At 38.2% G+C, this 19,184-nt stretch overlaps 1 protein-coding gene across 2 annotated transcripts in view; it reads right to left on the reverse strand.

Annotated features, from left to right (window-relative positions):
- Window positions 1-19,184, reverse strand: part of tanc2b (tetratricopeptide repeat, ankyrin repeat and coiled-coil containing 2b) — a 159,130-nt gene that overhangs the window by 124,033 nt on the left and 15,913 nt on the right. The window contains exons 2-3 of one of the 2 annotated variants that reach the window (XM_081600758.1): window positions 14,409-14,506; window positions 937-1,070 (exon numbers count right to left, since the gene is read on the reverse strand). The gene's annotated coding sequence lies outside the window, so the exon portion shown is untranslated. The remainder of the gene's footprint in view (window positions 1-936; window positions 1,071-14,408; window positions 14,507-19,184) is intronic. The other variant, XM_081600757.1, reaches the window with a different exon arrangement.

Below are 19,184 nucleotides of genomic sequence, written 5' to 3' on the forward strand. Positions count from 1 at the left end.
TTTTTTTTTACCCCCAACACTTTCAGATTATTATTATTTTTTTCCAATGGTTCTACTGTTGACAAAGAAGCCACAGCTCTCTTTAACGGTCAGTTCCTTTTCAGTTTCTTAGAAAATGATAACATAGTAATGAAATGACAATATTACAGAAGACCAATAAAAAATATATTCTTAAAATAGAAACGTTACTTTATTACCACTGTATAGCACACGCAGTCATGGAAGACTGCAGAACTGACATTGGCCCATCAGGATGTCATTGACACCACTCTCAATGTGTGTAAGGCACAAGAGGTCATTGATATAGAAGCTGGCTGTTCACATACAGTTTTATCTATCGACATAAATTAAAAGTTGCGTGGAAGGAAAAAAGGTGACACAAAATCTTATTTTGAGATGAAAGCAAAGTTGTATTTCCTTTGGATACCAAGGTACCAGACTGTAGAGGAAGAGTGAAAAGGAACAGAATAATGTTTGAGGGAAAGTGTGACATTTCTACTGTCAGTGATGGTTTTGGGGAGTCATGTCATCTGAAGCCATTCTGAAAACCCTTTATGCTTCCCTCTGGTGGCAAAATTTACGAAGAGGCTAATCAGACTCTACAAGTCTTTAAAGAGCCTTGAATCATACGAGTTACGACATTTAATTTCTCTTTGTGATTAATAAAATATTCCTGAGTCTTAATTGAATTTTCCATTAAGAGTTGGCACCTGCCCACACTTCAACAAGTGCCAACACCTGCTTTAATAACCACAATGTCGCTTTCCTTGACCAGCCGGAAAACTGGATCGATCTAAACGCAGCACAGAATCTGTACCATATTGTGAAGAGAGATTAATTGCTCACGTTGAAGAAAAATATGCCATTTTAGTGTCCCGATATCTGGTTACGCCTTCAGTTTTTGTAGCTAAGTAAGAAAAAAAATGACCGACCAACCTGAAACGGCCAGAAAACAGCTGTCAGTGGACATCCTGAGCGTGAAGAGACTTCTTTAGTAGGTCAGTTCAGATATGTGGACTCTCTTGCATTCCTGGCTGCACTGCTTCACTGACCTTTTCAGGTAACTCCTCCTAAACAGGACCAACAAGTTATGGGTCAGGGCCGATCCCTTTACAGTCCATACCAGCTAAAGCCAAGTCGAGTTGTACTAATAACACACTAACATGACCCACAGAGTGAACTGTCAATTGTTTTGGCCTGCAGCGTGTCCTCGTGGGTCATAAAGAAATCTTCCAACTCAGTTTGATTAGAACGACTCTGCCCAGTTTGAGCCCACGAAGGCCTCTTCTGCCCCAAATCCAGTCAAAGGAAACAAACAAAATGGCATTTTAACCTTTAATAGAATAAGGAAGAGCTACTTTAAGGTGAATGTAACTTGTGACCTTTTATTCATTACATTTAAAAAAATAAAATAAAATAACAAAGGATGTCTGGGTAAGTCTAAATAATGGAATGAAATATTGGTAGGCGTGTAGACGAGCGAAGAAAATTCCTTCACCAGACTGAACGCAGAAATAAATCACAGAACGTATTCTCTCTCAGAGCCACCTAACCACAGTTCCCCCCCACCCCTCCATACCTCAAGTTTTGCAGCATGTTCTTTTTGTAATCTGTTTAAAAGCAGACAGCGTGGTTCGTAAGTGATTTATGAAAAAGCGTTTTCCCCTGCAGACAACAAAATGACAACAGAGCTCTGATTTTAGGCTACAGGTGTGTTATTTTCAGCCTCCTGTGAACAGCAACACAAATGCAGCATTATGTGTGCAAGCTGCATGGAGCAAACAAAGAGTTGCAGAGACTTCTTAAGAAGCAGCTATGAGGGAGAAGAAAATAGCTGCTAAGAATTTTCCAAGCAGGGATGTCAAGAAACCGATACTAGGCGGTGTAAAAGTATTCACCCACTTAGAGTTTTTGTTTTCAATTTTTACTTTTTTTTTTTTTGTCACACTTCTAAATTTTACATCAACAAACAAATTTGAGTATTAGACAAAGACAATATGAAGACAGACAAAAAGCAGTTTTTTCAAATGTCGTTTTAATTCATTCATTATAGGGGAAAAGTTGTTTAAGCTTACCAGGCCCTGTGAGGAGAAATTATTTTTCTAATCCTATTAAAGTCACGCCATATCTAAGCCACATTTAAGTGTAGACTTTAAGAAGGCCACTCAAAACTTTTTTTTTTTATTGACATTCTGATGGGGATTATATATTTATAATATAATAATTATATATTTATACTGATTGACAGTTTTTCCCTTGATAAAATTTCAAATTTGAAACATGCTGTTGCATTGTACCATATACTAAAATTTGACAGATTGCTTGATTAATATGTGTGATAAAAAAAAAAGCAATAGCAGAATAAATGTAAAATACTTTTTCTCCACGCTGTATTATTAAAATGCATAGTAACCACTGGGTTAATAAGAAGCAATTCTCAAAGCTTTATCGATAAACAGAGCTGCGTAACGCCCTGGAAAAGGTCAAACACTGACTTAAATGCAGCGTCCCACTGGAGATGACTGAATAAGATGGTTCAATCAATCTTCCCCACTGCTGCTGCTGCTTCTCCTCCACTTTATCTCCTTCTGTGTGCCGCCTCTTTACTCAAAGAGCTACACCTGCTGGTCATTTAGAAGAGCTGCTGCCACACATAAATGAATGAATAGGCCAGAACTGCAAAATAAGAAATCGCCTATTAGACGTGATTGACTTTGAAACCCAACCCCGACGTGTCGATCATGGAGAAAATTTTGTTTTGCATAAATCTGTACACCTCCGGTCTCTCATTCCCTTTAAAGTGAATACAGCAGGGCTCCAGTAGCGAAAATCAGTTTGATGACAGGCAGCTTAAAGGGGCAAATAGAGTCAGGACATGAGAAGGCTGAAAACGGCAGGTAATCAACTTTGGCAGAAGTGCACATTTGCATAAAGACTGACGGATTTGCAATCAGCCGGACTCTCTAGACCGGGTTAATGCTGAAATTTAATTCTCGGAGGTTTTACAGCCTCTTTTCTCACTTCATTTCCCCCATTCAGCTGATAATTGTGGCTTATATTTACATTGCACTGAGATCTTCTTTTGACATTTGATCGATCGGGTAAATAACCGAGTCTCACTCCACGAGACGAAAGCAAATAAACGCAGATATCTGTCGACTTCCATTGCGGTACAGTAGCAAGCCGGCCATGTAAAGCTTAGGAGAAAAGTCCAACCCATGGAAGTAGTTTTGGAGTTTGCATTCCGAATGTACTGTAATCATTCAGAATACAGTGAATTTATTCTGACGTTGAGGTTTGACATTTCCCAAAAACATTTAAATTTTGTGAATTTTATGAGGGGAGACAGCAGTAGCAATGGTAGACTTTGGCAGACAGGAAAAAGTAATGTCGGTTTATTTGCGTAAAAACTTTAGATGAATTCAGAATTAGGTGAATCGGAAATACATGGTTTGCTGGTCATGGGTGCCTGTAGCGCTGCAAAGCTTGAAACACACTAATATACAAGCAACTAATTCAAAAAGTCACTGCAATTGAAGGAAAATATTTGTCCAAAATTTAAATATGTCTAAAGTTTTTCTCTTTAGTGCAGTAAAATAAGAAATGACTATTAATCATAACATACTTTTTAAAATGTATTATTCATGTTGTATAATTTAGATCAATTTATAATATTTGCATATATTGTCAATTAAAAAAAAATCATCCCCACATCCTGATGCTGCCACCACTGTTTTATCACATGGATGGTGTGTTGCTGGTTTGCTTTTTCAGCGTTTTGTTTTTCCAGATCCTGCTGAAGTACTCTAAACTGTTTTTTATACGTGTGTGCTTATTTTTTTTTAATGATATGCTACATTGGTTGCATACCAACACTACGGCGTTGGCATGTATGCATGCATGCTGGGAAGGACCCAGACGGTTATCCCACACGGAGACAAAGCAATCTGACTTATCCGTAGAACCCAAATTGGGTAATCCAGCAACTTAAAAGGGAAGTGCAGCACAACAAATTCAGCCAAGTTCCTGATGATTCTTCTTTTAGCAACATCACCATTGTATTGGCTTTCTGAAAACACTCAGAGCTGCATGTCACTTTGCCAGAGGCCCGACGATGAGGTCTTGTAGCTGCTTAATATCTCTAAGCAAGCAGAGCCAGATAAGAGCGTTGAACTTCTTTTGCCCGGGGCTGTTGTGTATGAACTGCTGCAGAGTGGTTGATAGGCTTAGTATGGTTGCTAAAGAGGAGGAAAGCCGCAAGAGGACCGAGCAAATTGCTTCATGAATGGACTGAGTTATAGCTGTCTTCATCAGAGACAAAATGTCAGTGCAGAAAACACTGTTGTTGTACTGGATAATGCTTTAATTAAAAATCTAAACAGATATTTGAAGCTCTCCATTGGGTAGAATTTAACCCACTGAAGAAGTATTTAGCAAAATGCTTGTGCACCATGTTCCTTCCAGAGCTGCCTTTGTTTCAAATGATGTTAGCAGCTTTGTCCAATAACTCCAAGACCACTAAGAGTTTTAAATACCAGTAATAGTGCCTTTTTATGTTTTCTTAAACGTCTGTGACTTCAGGAGTTTAGCAACCAATTTCTGAAGTAGCCATAATGGATTGAGCTAAAGTCATCTTTTCTATGAGCTATAAAAGTATGAACTAAAATCTCAGCACTGGACAGAGAGAAACAGTCGTACTTTGGTTTCTTCTTTGTCTTCTACATATGCTGGCTTGTGAAACTTATGTTGAAATCAAAAGTGACGCTTACTTTTTAAAGTGATCTGAAGGATTCATTTCTAGCATTTTTTTTTTTGTTATTGTTTTGCACCTAAAACCCTCATCACAAAACGTGACAATTACATGCCAACTGCGTGTTCTCCTAATATTGTTCAGCCCATTTCGTGTGAGTCGGGAACGCAAAAGACCATCAAAGAGCCAATGAAGACAGAATGTCAAGTTTTCATGTCAGGGTACGGTTTCAAAGCACAGGACGAGAATAGAACAGATCAATGACGAGCCTCCATCAAACACACAGGAGGAGGGAGATGGAAAGAGACTGTAGGTATGTCGAATAGGTGCTCAAGATGGCATTCCGAGCTGGAAATTGAGTTTCTGCCAACGACTACACTCACCCACTTACATCAGTCACAAAGCGGGTTCAATCGTCGAAAGCGATTGTCGACAGCAGCCTCTATTTTGCTCACAATCTGGGGAAATAAGACGACACGCTACGCACCAACCTGCTTTCAACGAAGCAGACGCACGTCGACCGAGATGGTGGATGAATCTGTTTCCTGATGAATTATGCATTGTTCCACTTCTGTGTGTGCACCGCCAACACGTTCAGATTCAGTCTAGAACTTCTTTGTCCACCGTGAATTAGCAGCCACCCTTATAATCTCCTTTCATCTCGTCCACAGACAGCTCGTACAGCAGAAGTCTGCCTTTAGAATGCAAATGAGTCGAGAGTGAAAGAAAAGCAATGGCACGTTCCAGAAATTAATAGCACTACTATTAATTCAGCCTTATTCTTAATGCAATCAGAGTTTAATGTGACAATACAAAAAGAAAAAATTGCAGAGCTTTGCAAATTAAATGAAGTGACATGTAAATCATAGTAACTCATTTTAATTAAATGTAAATATAATTAGGAAAAACACCCCAAAAAGCCTTGCAAGCTAATTGAGTTTGTGGCAACTGGTCAATAAGAGAAAAATTAACTTAAGCTGCTATGCTTTTTTATAAGGTCAAATCTTTCTGGGGGAAAAAAAAAAGAATAACTTATTTATTCACGTCAACCAGTCATCACTTCAGCTTAGCCAGCATACTTAAATCTTAGCGCACCATGGAAGAAGAGTGAAAAAAACAAACAAAAAGGATTTGAATCGATGTTTGTTGCTTTCCGGTTTATGTTGTGGGTATTGGGTGTTAAAATTAAATCAGAAGCCATGTTAAAACCGTAGCCAGCTGTTTAAAAAGGAAATTATAAGTAAGATACATCTCATCATTAAGGTTGCAAAACTGCAAGATTTATGTGTAAAAAATTATATGAATTATATGAGCAAAGAAAATATATTTTATTGATGAATGTGATTAAAACAGTTATAAAAATTTTATTTCCTGTCATTTTAACTTCATAAATACTCCTAGGATGGAGTTATATGCGTAATTAAAGTTTAAGTTAAACATTTGACCATTATTAGTAGTGGCATTAGGTTGTATGCATGCATATGCTCCAGAGAATGCACATGGAAAATGCTATCTTAGTAGTTCTACTTGTGCTAACTGTATTAATCACTAATATAAGAAACTCCAGCCCATCATGGCCTCTTTCATTACAGGCCACTTTAAAAAATATCCTTCACAGTTATGTCAAATACAGCCCATGCTGTGTGTTTTCTCCAGCATGAATCTCTTGCTGTATAAAAACACTTTTATTTTTGTAATCCACAGCCCTGTACACACAAACAAAATAGTAAACAAATTACTGTGTCTGGAAAGGGCGACGACACCCTGAGGATTTCTGTTTTGCAGCTCAGAACCCAGATCAGAGTGCAGCGTGGGAAGGGACGTGTAGGATGCAGAGAAAACATCCGAAATTACCTGCTCTCCAAGTTCAGCCCACAACTGCACTGCTGTCAAACTCGACTTGACGTGTGATTGAAGGCGCAGACGGGACCGAGAGAAACAGAGACCCAATTAGCAACGATAGCTAAGCGACTGCCCTCTGACGGCAGTTTGATGACAACCAATAAATGTCTGTTGGATCTCAGCAATCAACCCACTGTGCGTCAATCATTGGATTTAGGAGGTGGAAAATAACACGGTTCCAGTTTATTTCTATACCGTTACCACGCCGTAGACATTGCCTCACAGAAACTTGGAAATAAAATAAAGAAATCCACATTAAAAGGACCTGCGCTGTGTTTTATTTTATTTTTTTTACTTTTGCAGAAACGCATTTGAGCTGTTTCTCTTCACAAGACGTTGAGTTGATTCAGCAATGGTTCATTTAAGTCCTTCAGAGTTCTTTGTTAACATATAGACGTCTTCTTTCTAAACAAACTGCCTGAAGTAGTGCAGAGTGGTGGCCCCCGTCTAAAGTGTGCAAACACTGAGATCATATTAAGGCATAAACAACACTATCAAATAAATGTATAAAAATAAATTTAAAATAAAATGAAATTTCTCTACTACTACACATTAACTACACCAAAATTATAAAATACAAATCATAACGCGACTTAAAATATATGATCCAGAGATAAGTCAACCGCCTCTACATTACTGCTGCATAAATTTGTACCTCTCTGTGCCAATATAGTTTTTATATAAAAAAAATAAATATATAGTTTCCTAACTGCACAGTCTTCATGGTTTTTTTCTATTTGGCATATTATTAATAAAGCAGTTAGTTTTATTGGCTTCCATTACAACGATTTTGATCTTTGTGATTCTTTATAATCTCTCTGAAAAAAAGTATTTGCTAAAGGATGCAAATGAGAAAATGTAAAGGGGTAGTTGCTAAAAGTTGCTAAATCAACTTTTGTGGAGCTTTAGATCATGTTATAATGTCCCTCATCAAAAACATACATGAAGTGTTGCTTTTGATTTTTTTTCGTGCATGTCTCAGAAATCCTTTAATCTCTCATGGCAGTCATTCGCTCTAGCAAAGCGCCGCCTATTTTTTCCAAAACTCCACCTTGGAGTTTCAGTCCCCAGATGATTTCATCCCCTTCTTTCAGTTGAACGTTTTATACCGAACAAGACTAAATGCGAGTAAATTAATCAAAAGTGAAAAAAATTAAATTAAATAAAAAGTAGGAGATTAAGGTTGTGCTATTTCATTGCAGCCTTGTCATTTTTTTCTAGCAGAATACAGTTTACTTAAGGTGCATAGACTTTTAACGCTACTGTATTGAACATTCGTTCACTGTCACCATATATTTTTGGAGTATGAGGAATTGCTCCGTATCACTGATGCATTAAAACTAGGATCATAGGAAAGTATGTCATTAAATTTATGTTCAAAACATGACTGAATTAGATCATTTAGATTTAGATTCATTATTAAAGCAGGAATACGACTTGAATCCGTTTGTTTTCGTCTACAATCTCGAGATTACATTTGAATTGCCACAGTATAACAACAACAACAAAAACTGAACTAAACTGAGCACAATCAATATTTCAAATCACATGAAACAAACACGATGTTAAAACAGTAAAGTATTTACAACTGGACAGTCAAAATTAACAAGACAATGCAGCCATAAGGAAAGGTACTATAACAAAACTAACGTTGCAAACTGACACTCTGAACCTTGTGTAGGCATGTTGCCAAGAACAGCATTGTGGACCCCTAACAGGCATGTCAGCACATAATAATTGGTAATGGCAGCCACATGCATGTCCGCCGTCTATGTGGGTGGCATGTTTGTCAACGTCTCAGACACCTAAATAGAAAGGCTGCTTTGGTCACCACTGCCAATTATGATTCTGACAAACACTAACAAATCCTTCAAACTTCTCTTCTTCTGGCTAGCATCCCCCGCCTTTCAACAAGATTAATCTACACAGCGAGACCTTGTTCAAGGGGAACCACGCGGATTTACAGTCTAGTTACGAGACGATTTGCGCAGCTACAAAGCGTAAAACTGACAGGCTTTCTGTTGTTGCTTTTTTAGACTTTAGTTTCTGGGGGAAGGGCAGCAGCTGTTAGTTGGGTCCAGCTGTCGATGGCGGGAGGCAGAAACAGGAGGGGAGGAGATGATTTCTGAACAAACCTGTGCAAACACAGTCCCAAAGGAGTTCCCCCAATAAACTCAGATAACTTTTTATGCTTCCCTTTGCCCTTTATGCCCACTATGATGTATAGTGGTGATTGTGGGAAAAGATTAAATCTGCCAAATGGTACAGTGGGCATAAACCACAAAGGAGCTGGGTGACTTTAATATGACAAGAAAAGGTTTGCAGGGTTTGTAAATAACTGTGTTGATAATTAAAATATATATATTTCTTTTTTTTCCCCAGAGACTTTCAACAATCCCCTTTTTTTTCTTCTTTTTGTGGTTTGGTTGCACTGTGTCCAAACAAAAAGCAGTAAATTATGGTCATGTCAGGAAATGACAGATTTCGATCAATAGAAGACATTCTCAAAGCATGAAAAAAAATAAATCAGGACAAAAGCTGGTCCGGTGAATTCACAAGGTTATTTTATGTTAAAGATGTTAGGATTTATTACCCGTAGATTCATACATTTCAAGCATTTTTTTTGTTATGATCATAGCTAGCTAATCTAATGAACATCCCAAATTTCCCTCCTCATATTGGAATATTACAAATTAATACAGAGACCTATTTCCAAGTATATGTATAGAAAGTTAAATGAAAGGAAAATATGAAAAAGAAAAACATGCATTAGTAACCTGAATAACAAGAACATTGAAAATGTTATGGAGTAAAGCAAACAGATCAGTAGAATATGTAATCTGTGCATACAAGGCTTTCCGTCTTGATTTTAGTTGTGATTACATCCAAATTTGTGATTAATCTGTATAATTTTTTTCTTCTTTGGTGCCATTTTTTAAGCCATATTAATGGAAAGCTGAGTTGAAGGAAAAACTTTGTGGGAAAGGCAACATCCTTCATAGGATTTTGAATAAGGCCAATACTGAAAGTTTTGCTTGCAAATGACATACAGTTTGTGTCCATACCTTTCTGTATTAAATATAAAAGTCTAATTTTCAGAGAATCTGAATTTTGGGGTTTCCTTAACTGTAAGCCATAATCACCAAGATTGGCGCTTAAAAATTACCTCTATGGATTTTTGAAGTAGGGTCGCAGTCAGCTCACAATACAGATTTATCTTTATTATTCCTCTAATCCAACATCCAACAGCCCCTTTCTAGTTGAGCATCCGGTGTGCTCACTATGGGGAAATAATTCAATTCTACAAATTCTCTAAAAAGCCCCTCACTCTTACAGTGCCAGTAATTGTACAGAGTAACTTGTATTGTGAAACACTGTGTGTGCTATATGCTCTGAATTGGACTCAAGCTGTGAACCAGGAGCCAAACAAACAAGAAAATCTTCACAGAATACAAAAAAAATCTATCTAAAAATAAGCTACCAATGTTTCCCCAGCTGCATTCATCCAGACCGTATGATTCCAGAGATGTTCAATGTGTCCAGCTTCAAAGCCGCCAGCCTAACATGCCTTAATGAGCTGCATGACAATTAGGGCCGGTTCGTAGCTATAAACATACGAGTCGGTAAACACCCAGGCTTCGCTCTCCTACCAGCAACACAGGCAACAAGGTAGTTGCAGTCGTTTGTTTGTCTGTCTGTCTCTGGGCTAAACGTGATACACTACCCTCCTGCCAACAAGCCACTTCAAGGGCAGGTTGCGGTCACCCTGTGAATTTATAGTATTCTCCCTGGACCATGTTTGCCCCACATTATGCAGCCCATGGAGAATACATTGATCCTTAAGAAGCTTCCCACCTCAAATAATAAAATTGTTAACTGGGAACCGTGACCACAGCCATTATCAAGCAGACCAGGAACTACGTCCAGGTCTATAGGAACAGAACCTTACTTAGTCTGTGTTTTAGATTTTAATATCTAAATCAAACCTTTGCTCAGTAACTGAAACCGAAACTGTTTTTCTCAAAATTATGCACCAGTACTGTGCTCGCTGTATTTTGGTCTGCATAGAAATATGTGTCCTTTGGAATTTGTTGAATATCATAACATCAAAATGATCTGAAAAAGTGTGAGCCTGGAGAGGCACCGACAATTATCCTATGACCTAAATCAGCTAATTCTCAACTAAAAATACCTTTTCTTTTCAACTCGATGAATGCACAACGCTTATATGACTGTCTTCAGTGTGGAAGGTTTCACTGAGTGAAGAAGAGTAAATGTTGGTTGTTTTTTTAGTGTGAAAGAGGTTTGTTTTCCAGCTATTTCAAAGGAAAATTTATTTTCAATCACATGTTGACCAATGTGAAATGTCAGATAAGCTGCCAGAGACAGAGCAAGACTTTCAGAAGATAACAGGAAGGCTAAAATGAATACAAAGAAGTTGCTTTTTAAGTGCCAACCTTTGATTTCAATGGGATGCAAATATTAGAAGCTTCTAGAATGTACATAAAGACTGCTGTTTTAGTAATGATTGTCACATATTTATTCTATAAATAAACATAGAATGATACAATACAATAAAAAATTCTTCAAATTATTACAATGTGCAGAGCAATCAGGAAGTTTGTTTGAAAATTCTTCCATTCTGCGTCAAAAACCACCACCTCACTCGTTAAACATCTGAGATACTTGGGGAAACAAACTTGTCTCATCTTCTCTTAAAGTCCGGCCTGACCACAAGGGGAGCTTAAAAATCAAAGAAACAAGGTTAGACCAAAGCGAGAGCTTCTTCCTCGCAGCTCAGACGGGATTTATCGTGCCACCTAAATTGGTTTTTGTCACAACTGGCTGTCAGAGTCTGCGTTTGCGGGTTTCAGTGTGTCGGATTTAACACAGCTCCCTTTGAGTAGCCGTAGGCTGCAGCTCACCCACCCACACACCCCACTGGGGAACAACCGTCTCCTTCACATTCCCTTCAGCGGCTTTGACAACACAGATCTTTCTCATCAGCAACGTTCCCCGAAGCACCGAGCTAGAAATTTACAGCCTGCAGCATCTGGTTGGCCCATGCATGACTGATGCTATTAAAGGAAAGACATAAATGCAACTGCTTGACTGTAACAATAACCAGAGGCTTAAAAGACGAAACTCCCGACTTCTCTGGGAGAAAAACTATCCAGGAAAACACCAGAATGTGTGTCAAATCTGTTGCAAACTTACAACAGTCAAAGCCAATATTTTACCGCCCCGGAGACAATGTAATATTTCTGCTTCTCTGCAACATTGACCAGCACAGGAGCCACCACTCCAGGTCATCACGAAATGACAGATCTGCACTGCAAGCAAAAAAGAGCCAGGGGAGCTTCTTCTCACGCCAGAGAGTTTTATAAACAGCAAGATGTGTGTGTCTGAACACATGTCAAAAAGCATGAATTATCTGAGAAGCTGTTCTGACCAAAAAAAACAAACAAAAACAGTTGTTTAAAAATCATCGTTTCCCAGAATATCTTAACTGCAGTGAGTATACTAAAATAAAACGACTTTAAACCCAATTAACACTGGATACAAAGAATTTCTATGCACCCAATCTAAAAATGTGAGCATTGCAGAGCTTTGCAGCGTTTTTATGGCACGGGTATAATTTATGCCACCTCCTAAACAGCGGTCGCACACTGCATCTCCTTTGTGCAGCTACGGCTTTAACGGCCGGGGTAATCTCAGAGGAAGAAAAGAGCCAGTGTCATGCGGTCAGAAGGCATTTTAGCCAGACAAAAAAAATTGCGTCAGCACTTTCTGCTGCGCAACGAGAGGCCGGCATTCGGAGCCCCTGGCCTGCTTCTCAGAGGAGAGTCGGGGTTTAATGGGGCTACTCTTCCACTCCATTTGCCAGCTTGCATCTTACGGGCCGCAGATGTGTGTGCACGTGGGGAAAGCGAGCGTGTCACCCTGCATACCTCTCTGCAGCCTGGGAGCCGAGCTCCTCGTAACAGCTGACGGAGGCTGTTCGTCTCCCGACGCTGTGTTTACACACCAAATGTGTTACAGACGTGACGTGCCAAGAGGACACAAGGTTAAGCGTTTGAAGCAGCTAATGTGGTCGGAAAATTCAAATGTCTTCCGAAACCGACTTGGTCACTGGAAGATTTTTTTTATAAGACAGAAATATTTACGAAACCTTCTTTAATTGGCAAGTGTCGCTTTGAGGGCCATGTAATAATCCTAACCAAAAAGATGCGTTTTGTTTTCCCCGTGCATTTTCAAAGTGTCTGAATGAATTTAGAGCAGTCAGACAGAAGTCACTCCCTCAAAGATTTTTGCCACACATTATTGTTTTAAGATAAACGAAAATCAATCACCTCATTACAACAAAGTACATGCAATAATTTAAATTACAGAGGTAAAAACTATACAAACCAATCTACGGAGTGTGAGGTTGGGGGTTTTTTAGAACACTGTAGCTTGAGTCATGACCAAGTTGAATCCTAATATGCCTCACTCCAACATTTCGTTAAAAGATTTGCCAGTAAAATGTTGTGGTCACACTGTGATGGTCTGGAGCTGCTTTGCTGCTTTCCTGCTTTTCTGGTTTTCCCGACCAGGAAAGCCTAAAAGAGAAAATCCTGACACCTGTTTGTGACCTTAAGCTCAAATTTGCTTACGTTGTTCTTTAGAAAAAGGATCTAAACCAAACAATAGGAAATAAATAAACGGCCTGTCTTGATCTGAAACCCAAAGTGGATCTCTCCCATTGACTTGAATTCCTCCAGTAGAATTTTTACCGGCTCAGTCAGTGAAGAGCAGGAGAAGTTGTGAACGATGACGTTGATTTTCGGAGTTGTTTTAGAATTGTAGTCCGCCTGCGGTTTTAGCAATGGCAGCAGAGGAAATAATCAAAGCCGTGCTAGCTGTGCTAGCTGCACTTCTGAATATTGAATTAACATTAGATCGCCCCTATTCTCTTTGCAGTAGAGACAATGTGTGTAGTAGTGTAGGGTTAAAAGGTTGCATTAGAGCAGCAGAATTTCCTAAATTTCCTTATTTTATTAGCTTAGTGAAAAAGCAACTTTAGAAGACTTTGTTCCAATGTTGGATAAATTTCAGATCCAAACAACCATTTTATGGCTGGCTAGACAAGGAGCGATTGAAACAGCCCCTAGCTGACGCATCTATCAGCAGTCAGCCAGATTCTGAGAAACACCATTGATTGGCCGACAGCTTCATGAGGAGGTGACATCACCGCCACCAAAATACAGTGTAATCCCCCCAAAAACTGGAGCCTCAGCGATTAGGTTACTCCTAGTTTTAAATATTCTCTACATGAACATTAAAAAAAAACCAAATAAATAAGTCACTCAAAAATGGTTTATTCTAGATTTGTGTTTCAGTTTTAAAATCTACTTTATTAGTAAATAGGTGTGGTATACTCAATGTGATGCTATTTTTACAGCAGCAGATACAGTTTTTACTTTTAGGTTTTAAACACATTTGGTTATTTCATGGTACACATTGTTATTCTAAATTTTTGTGTAAATTTAGAATAACAATGTGTGATATTTTTTACTCAATATCATACAGTGAAAAGATCCTAAAATAATGGTCCATGCCTTTATTCTGATACTAAGAAACTGGTTTCTAAAAATAAGAAATGTTCCATTCAAAAGATAGTTTGTTGAGTCACATAAAACAGCTAGGTAGACTGATATGCTTTCTAGCATCCTACAGAAAATGTAATCTCCAAGAAACCCGAGACAGGACTCACCTTGAGTAGACAATAAATCCGGCTTTGGGAGCAGCGAAGCACTACATTTCACTGGGTTGAGCCAAAGTCGCAATCCTGCAGAGACAGTCCACGGTTCTCTACAAAGGGAAAAACATGAAACAAAAAATTTAAGCTGAGGTGAAATTGACCAAAAAGCATGAAAAAAAAGAAAGAAAAAAGGCTGACATTCAGATCTATGGAGTCTATAGAGTAGGAGCTTGTTGTCGATGGTTTCTCCAAGAGACAGACTACAAACGGGGGCTGGCAATGCAAAAAAAAAAAATAAGAATGTGGGTCAACAAGGAGTTCTTGTCACAGCACAGACTGGGACAGTTGTTTTATTCTTCAGTGGGAGGATCTGTAATGAAGTGCTGCTTTCAGAGTTGTGATGTCAAGCTTCCAAGCCTTCTGACTAAATGTATCATTATGTCATTAGAAGGCCAGTTATGGGCAGGAAAGAACAGGGCTCAAATATCTGTGTGGGAGATGTAAGCAGTCATGTGATAAAAGCTAAATGAGCTTAAAGTGTAGAGATGTAAAGCTGCAATAATGCACGTTTGATTTTTTCTTCCTCCTCAAAAAGTGTATAGTAATAATAACAATAATAATAAAAATGTCAATGTTAAAACAAAATCACTACCTTTCTGTGACTTGTACTCTATTATCAAGTTTGCTGCATGAAAATGCAATTGTGCTACAGTTCTTTACCAGAACATGTTATACATTACAGTGTAGGGACTCATTTACAGTAGTGATATGGTGTCCAATGATCTGCACAAACTTTTTATCGTGGGAAAGTCACTTGGTCTACAACAAGATTGTGAGAGGAGAGGAATATGGTGCAGACAGTTCTTTAAAAAAGTTACAATAAAAATCCGGAGTAATGTAACTTCATCTGTCCATGCTTCAGAAGGCAAGGCTTTTCAAGTCTCAATTTTCCCTCTGCTTAATCCTCAGGTGTTACTTTAGCTACAATCATAGGCATGAAATTGGGATTATGAAAACAGAAAATCACTTATGCACAAAGATGTTATTTATGGAAAAGAAAAACACTGCAACAATCAAGTTTCCTCCAGGGATTCTCTGAATATTTGTTTTTTTTCCATTTCCTAATTATAGCCGGCACATTGTTACTCCCTAAGGAAGACTTTGCAGGACTCCATCTAGGTTTTACACCACACAGCAAACACCTTGGTTAAGTTAGCTCAGCCACTGGGAGTCGAAATAAAACTACAGAAACAATGAGAACATTATAGCTTCATCAATCTCAGGAAGCTTTCCAGAAAATGCCATTCAGAAATTTGTAACATAACATATGTTTGGTTGTTGAAATTTGTGCAAAAGGAACATCTTCACAAAGGATCACTCCTAACTACCATGACATCTGAATGAAATTTAAATAAGATAAAACGTTCAAAGTTAAAGAAAAATGACTTCGAGAGTCACTTGCCAGTTGAATTTAGTGGGTTCACATTGAACCAACAGCTTTCCCATCAAACAAATAATAATTAGAGGAGAACAAGGAGCACATCCCCCTCCCAGGGATATTTGTCCTGTTGGCTACAATTCATATTTTTTAGCTGAAAATCTCTGGCACACATCACAAAAATAACACCCACAGAAATCTGAGGCCATAAAACTACGATTTTAATAATCTGTCACGATTCTCATTTGTCCACTGGGTGTAGACGTTAAATGAAAAGGCAGGAATTAGGATTTTAAAAAATAAATAAAAAATCATGTGTCCAACACTAAGTCCTCCCACTTCAGTGTTAATGAGTCATTTAAGCTCTGCTACTCATCTCCCTCTGGAGGACTAGGAGTGTTTACGTTTTCGTGCATTACAAATGCCTTTTAGTAAAGCGAAGGCTTCACACCATGAGGAACTGGCTGCTCTGTTCAACGTAGCAAACAGATACTCTGAACATATGGTTCTTCTCTCCTGACCGTGGTTTATATATGCCAAAGGTCTGGAAATTCAGCGCATGGAGAGCCAAATGCATACAGCACACAAAAGAGGAGAGCGCACACAAGAGAATAACATGTAACATACATTAAAATGACGAGAAACAAAAGTGCAGGCTTTTTAGTACTAATACCAATCAAGTGAATAGCTTTAATCCAACTGCTTAGATACGTTTTCCATATCATATGACTTATCTTTTCCAAAAGGCAAATAAATATAAAGCTAAGAGTCAAATTTAAAAACAATTTTTTTTATCCATTTAATCCTACAGGGAATTTTACCCGGATTTTATATGATGAATCAAACACAAAGTGTGGAATGGAACCAAAATAAAATGAAATGGATGGATTTTACTAATTAGGTGACTTTTAAAAGGAACGTTTTATCCAGAAGTATTAGAATAAAGAAGTTTGAGTACACAGGCAAACCACACTTTGGCTATTTTTTAAAAGATTATTATTATTTTTTTAAATGTGATGTACATCTGTATTCAGCAGTTTCATTCTGGTACCCCTAAATAAATGGTTCAACTTCCAGCAGGACAGTGACCATAAACACATAGCCAGATCTACAAAGGAAAGGGTTTAGGTCAAAGGATGTACACGTGTTAGAATGGCCAAGGCAAATATGAAACCTAAATCCAATTAAGAATCTGTAAGTTAAAAACCAGTGCCCATAGACATTCTCCCATAACATCTGATTGAGTTTCTTTGCAAACGTAAGGGACAAAAATGTAAAAGATTTTAAAATGCTTTTGGGATCATGGTTGGCTGTAAAGACAAATCAACCTCCAATATGAAGTCCTTGCAGTAACTCTTAGCAGGTCAAAAAATGCTATGTAAAATGAACTTCAAACATCCACAGCAAACATTCTCAACGGTGACACCAAACACACAGAACTGTTACGAAGAACATAAGGTAGCCGTTGATGTTGTAACTGTTCTTTTTATTGCCGAGTGCTTTACGCGGACATGCCGGTTAAACTGTAAATAACGTTAAAAAAAAAAAAAAAAAAAAAACGTCAATACTTAATATTGCAATATTCAAAGGACACAAACTTAAACATAGCATTACAACATTAATATATAACTCACCACATTGGGCAACACTCATGAACATTGGTAAGATTGGTAAGTAAATCCAATTAAGAATCTGTAAGTTAAAAACCAGTGCCCATAGACATTCTCCCATAACATCTGATTGAGTTTCTTTGCAAACGTAAGGGACAAAAATGTAAAAGATTTTAAAATGCTTTTGGGATTATGGTTGGCTGTAAAGACAAATCAACCTCCAATATGAAGTCCCTGCAGTAACTCTTAGCAGGTCAAAAAATGCTACGTAAAATGAACTTCAAACATCCACAGCAAACATTCTCAACGGTGACACCAAACACACAGGACCATAACTGCCAACAAGCTCATTCTTATGTTTTTCACATGGAAGAGAAGGGCAGTAAATTACCCCCCGCTCCCTGAGTTCATAATGTCTCCTGAATAATACACGCGGCACCGTGTTTTATAGCTTCAGACTGTGTTTAAGAATCGATTAACTTGTCTTATTAAGAAGATCAATTGAGCCAAACTTTGCTTTTGATCCCTGTGGATTATGAGCATCAAATGCTTTAACTCTTGATTGAATGAAAGGATAGCTCGAGGATGAATCTCATTAGCAAGCATTCTCTGACCAACTGATTCTCGGAGCAAACCACAGGCACTAATTGAAAGTCAACATACATGAACAGACAAGTAAGATTTTACTGAAGTCCGATATGATGTTAAATGGTGATATGTTAACGTTTCCGCGCAAGTTGCACTGTATGAATGACTTCCAAAAACAGTATAAAAAAAAAAAAAAAGGGTTGTGTGACTCTCTCCCGTAATCCTTCTCCCACGTTACAATCGGGAAAACGTTGACCTTGTGACACACATGCCAAACAAAGTGGCACAACGCAGGCGAGGCAAATTTCTTTGTACAGCACACAGATATTCTCAAGGCTGGGGAGATAGTTTTCTGCTTACTTTTAAAATAAACCCGAGTCAATTCAAATTTGCAGTCCTTAAAATGACAAGAGAGATGGGCGGGAGTCTGGTTTCAAAGTATGCCGCAGTTGTAAAAAGTCACACCCGCTCAACCACTAAAGCCTTCTGCCGTACTGTTCTTGCAGTTCGTATCCCCCCGGTTACGCTGCGGCCCCGTTGTGCTGACGGAGTCAGATGGATAACAAAACTTAGCTACAAACGCCCTGTCGCAGCCGCAAACGCTTTAAAATTAATTGCATTTCAGCAATTTGGGTTCTTTTTATAAGAAGGAGAAAGCAAACAAGACGCAATTTGTCTGTTGTGGGTAAAGTGAAGGATTTAATCATCTTCAGTTTAAAATCTAAAATCTTCGGTTGATCAAAACTTAACTGGATAATCATTCCCAGACTATTCATTAAAGCACAGTTCGAGGCTTGAGAAACCTGAAACATTCTACACTGATCACAGATTCTGTAAAATATAGTTTGCCATTTATTTTGTGATGCATAAAACCTTTATTCTATTCTTTCTGCAAACAAAAGGTGGGCTAGTTTCTTACTTTAGTTGGACTAGTTTCCCAAACATCTTCCTAAAAGAAAATGGCCTCTGATGACCCCAATACTTCGAATACTCTGTGGCGGCTCAGTACTAAATCTAGTTGGTGTTTTTTGTAGCTTAGATATTTGAAAAGTTGTTTTTTTTTTTTAAATAACTCTGTACTCAAAAAACATATACAGTGGGGAAAAAAAGTATTTCGTCAGCCACCAATTGTGCAAGTTCTCCCACTTAAAA

This window comes from Poecilia reticulata, chromosome 19, assembly GCF_904066995.2.
Source record: "Poecilia reticulata chromosome 19, P_reticulata-male-v2, whole genome shotgun sequence".
NCBI classification, from domain to species: domain Eukaryota; kingdom Metazoa; phylum Chordata; class Actinopteri; order Cyprinodontiformes; family Poeciliidae; genus Poecilia; species Poecilia reticulata.